Source organism: Macaca thibetana, unplaced genomic scaffold, assembly GCF_024542745.1.
Source record: "Macaca thibetana thibetana isolate TM-01 unplaced genomic scaffold, ASM2454274v1 unplaced_scaffolds278, whole genome shotgun sequence".
In the NCBI taxonomy this organism is placed as follows: Eukaryota; Metazoa; Chordata; class Mammalia; order Primates; family Cercopithecidae; genus Macaca; species Macaca thibetana.
Genome location: NW_026089067.1, coordinates 1,086 through 4,907, shown reverse-complemented (window position 1 = coordinate 4,907; position 3,822 = coordinate 1,086). Strand labels below are relative to the sequence as shown.

At 43.4% G+C, this 3,822-nt stretch overlaps 1 pseudogene; it reads right to left on the bottom strand.

The window, feature by feature from the left end:
* Positions 1 to 962: 962 nt before the first annotated feature.
* Positions 963 to 1,453, bottom strand: LOC126947423 (60S ribosomal protein L23a-like; annotated as a pseudogene).
* Positions 1,454 to 3,822: the final 2,369 nt, after the last annotated feature.

Below are 3,822 nucleotides of genomic sequence, written 5' to 3'. Positions count from 1 at the left end.
ATCTGTGCCCATCTACATTGGGTCAGGGTTATCTCAGTGTCTTCCAGAAATACCCTCACACATATGCCCAGAAATTGTGTTTTACCAGCTGTGTGTCTCTTAATCCAATCAAGTAGATGTCTAAAATTAACCATCAGAATATTTATGCCTGATTCATGCCTGAAATTTCAGGATGAAAGCTATGAAATCTCTATTTGTGTTTGTATGTCTATTAATGTGTGTTATGTATATGTGATATTTTCTTAACTCAGGTTAGCGTTGCAAAATTCATTTATAAAATTCTTTTTTTTTTTTTTTTTTTTTTTTTGAGACGGAGTCTCACGCTGTTGCCCAGGCTGGAGTGCAGTGGCGCGATCTCGGCTCACTGCAAGCTCCGCCTCCTGGGTTCACGCCATTCTCCTGCCTCAGCCTCCTGAGTAGCTGGGACTACAGGCGCCCGCCACCGCGCCCCGCTAATTTTTTTTGTATTTTTAGTAGAGACGGGGTTTCACTGTGGTCTCGATCTCCTGACCTTGTGATCCGCCCCCGCCTCGGCCTCCCAAAGTGCTGGGATTACAGGCTTGAGCCACCGCGCCCGGCCATAAAATTCTTTAAAAGTGTTCTATTCTAACTTGGCTTGCAAAAACATAAGCATTTATAAATAAATATTCACCAAACTCCTAGAAATATAGGAACTGGTCAAATGTTTTTTTAAGTTAACACGATTTGGATAAAACTTAGTTAAATAAGGTTAATATAATATTTTTGGTGTAATAAAACAACTATGTCTTCAAAGTTACCACTATCGAATATAAAACAAACATAAATTCCTATTCTGCTTGAGTTCTACTCAAATAAGCTAATATTATACTTACTAGAAACGTAAAATCTTAAAGCTTTTAAATTTGATTCTAATTAAGTTGTCATTCTTATGAAAAACATTATTTCTTTTTTATGGTGAAAATATATACATATATTTAGAGTTACTCAGTTGGACTCGGTTTAGATGATCCCAATTTTGTTGCAACATCCAAAGCATCATAATCAGGAGCGAGTCGAACATATGCCTTCTCCTCTTTATCAGGTTGAATCAGGATGTTGACTGTGGCCACATCCATGTCCCAGAGCTTCTTCACAGCCTGTTTAATCTGGTGCTTGTTGGCTTTAACATCCACAATGAACACAAGTATGTTGTTTTCTTCTATCTTCTTCATGGCCGACTCAGTGGTCAGCGGAAACTTGATGATAGCACAGTGGTCAAGCTTGTTTCTCCTGGGGGTGATCTTCCGAGGATATGTGGGCTGCCTCCGGAGTCGCAGTGTCTTGGGCCACCTCAAGGTGAATGACATGCGGATCTTCTTTTCTGTATGTTGCTGTGGACACCTTTCAACACTGCCTTCTTGGCCTTTAAAGCTTTGGCTTTGGCTTTGGTTTTAGGAGGGGCAGGAACTTCCTTCTTCACTTTCAGTGCCATCTCGTGAAAAGCGAAAAACATTATTTCAAAAATAATTTGTTTACTGTAAATCTGCTTAATAGTAGTTTCCAAAATACTTTTGGTAATTTTTAACCTTAAAGTTAAGCTAAGTAAAAGATTAGCATTAAATATCTAGACCATTTATAAATAAGATACAATACTAAGACATTAATTACTGAACATAAATAATTCAAGTTTATATAATTTTCGCTTCTTATTTTTACAGAGATACTAAAGATATTTTGGACCATTAATAAACATGTTTTTGTCTACCACAATGAGAAATTGTACGATGAGGAAACACATCCTCATGTTGGGAGATGGTATACTCATACATTTTCTAACCTACTATGGAATGCTAATATATGACAGTTTATAACTGTTTACTTGTTAGTTTTCTCTGGAAAATAAAAGATTACTAAGTATTAAAATTATAATCAATATGTGTAAATAAAACTACTAGAAGCAATAGAATAACTAGAAACAACTCCATGCAAAGCATGCAAGAAAAGTAGGGCATGATTCACAAGTAAAGTAGGATGTATTTTTTATAAGGAAAACCTTACAAAAAATACAAATAAAAAGAGATATCTAACCTTCCCTGTGTTATATTTGTATCAGTAAAATGTTGTTTTCAGAAATTATATAAAATTCCTGGAAATTTGTCAATGTCCTCCTTATCCATGCTATGTGCCAGTATAGAGTTATGAGTCATAATTCCAATTATTATTTTAAATGTTGTGCCGGGTGCAGTGGCTTATGCCTGTGATCCCAGCACTTTGGGAGGCCGAGGTGGGAGGATCACAAGGTCAGGAGATCAAGACCATCCTGGCTAACACGGTGAAACCCCATCTCTACTAAAAATACAAAAAATTAGCTGGGCGTGGTGGCGGACACCTGTAGTCACAGCTACTCGGGAGGCTGAGGGAGGAGCATGGCGTGAACCTGGGAGGCGGAGCTTGCAGTGTGCTGAGATCACGCCATTGTACTCAAGCCTGGGTGACAGAGCGAGACTCTGTTTCTAAATAAATAAATAAATAAATAAATAAATAAATAAATAAATGTATGCCACAGAAAAAATCAAATATCCTTGTCAACTGTGGTATAATCACAGCCATTTCATACTCTTTGTCATTTGGATATTATTTCCCCCTGATGCTTTCCTGAAAGCTCCTGCGATCAGCTACAGGTCAGAATGTTCATCTCCGATACAGGACTCTAACCCGAACCCGAACCCGAACCCTAACGCTAACCCTAACCCTAACCCTAACCCTAATATATCCCCTAACCCTAACCTTAACCCAACCCTAACCCTACCCTAACCCTAACCCTAAACCCTAACCCTAACCCTAACCGTAAACCCTAACCCTAAACCCCAACCCTAACCCTAAACCCTAACTCTAACCCAACCCTAACCCTAACCCAACCCTAACCCTAACCCAACCCTAACCGTAACCCTTAACCCTCACCCTCACCCTCACCCTAAAACCCTAACCCTAAAACTCTAGCCCTAGCCCTAATCCTAACTCTCACCCTAACCCCTATCTCCAACCCCTAACTCTAACCCTAACCCTATTGCTACGTTCTTTGCTATGTTTGCATTGACTATGTCAGTGTTATTATGACCGCTCTCTTAACACTCCAGGGTAGCGTGGGGAATGCAGATCTTACATTAACTTTTCTATTGAGGCACTGCGTTAGCATTAGAGGTACTGGTTACGTGAGCACTGCGGGTGTCGTATTTCGGGTGTCATGTCTGCGTATGCTGCATTTGTGTTCCGGGCCACGGTGTGGACCTCGCACTGGGGCCGCCTAGCCCTGGGAGGGGAGAACCTCGGTGCGCAAGATTGAGAGCGGCTTTTGGTTTCCGGTTTTCCACACTAACCATTCTAACTAGTCTCTGACCTTCATTACTCAAGGCTACAAACAAAGGAGTTTATTCGCCGTGGATGCTGCCCCGAGTTGCCCCAAAGCGAGGCTGAGGAGAACGCTGCTCCGCCTTCCCGGTGTACCCCGGGTCTGTGCTGAGCAGAACGCAGCTCCGCCCTCGCGGTGCACCACACGTGCGGACCTCGGCTGAGGAGAACGCTGCTCTGCCTTCGCGGTACCCCCAAGGTCTGCGCAAAGGAGAACACAGCTCCACCCTCGTGATGCTCTCTGGGTCTGTGCTGAGGACAATACAACTCCTCCCCCGCAGAGGCACAGCCGCGGCGCAGGCGCAGAGTGGCAGGCTGGGGCAGTGCAATCCCAGAGTCGGGCGCGGGCTCCGCGCAGGTGCAGAGTCGCGCGCCGTCGCGGCGCAGGCGCACAGTAGCAGCCTGGGGCGGGGCAGGCGCAGAGTCGCAGGCCGGCGTGGCGCAGGCCCAGAG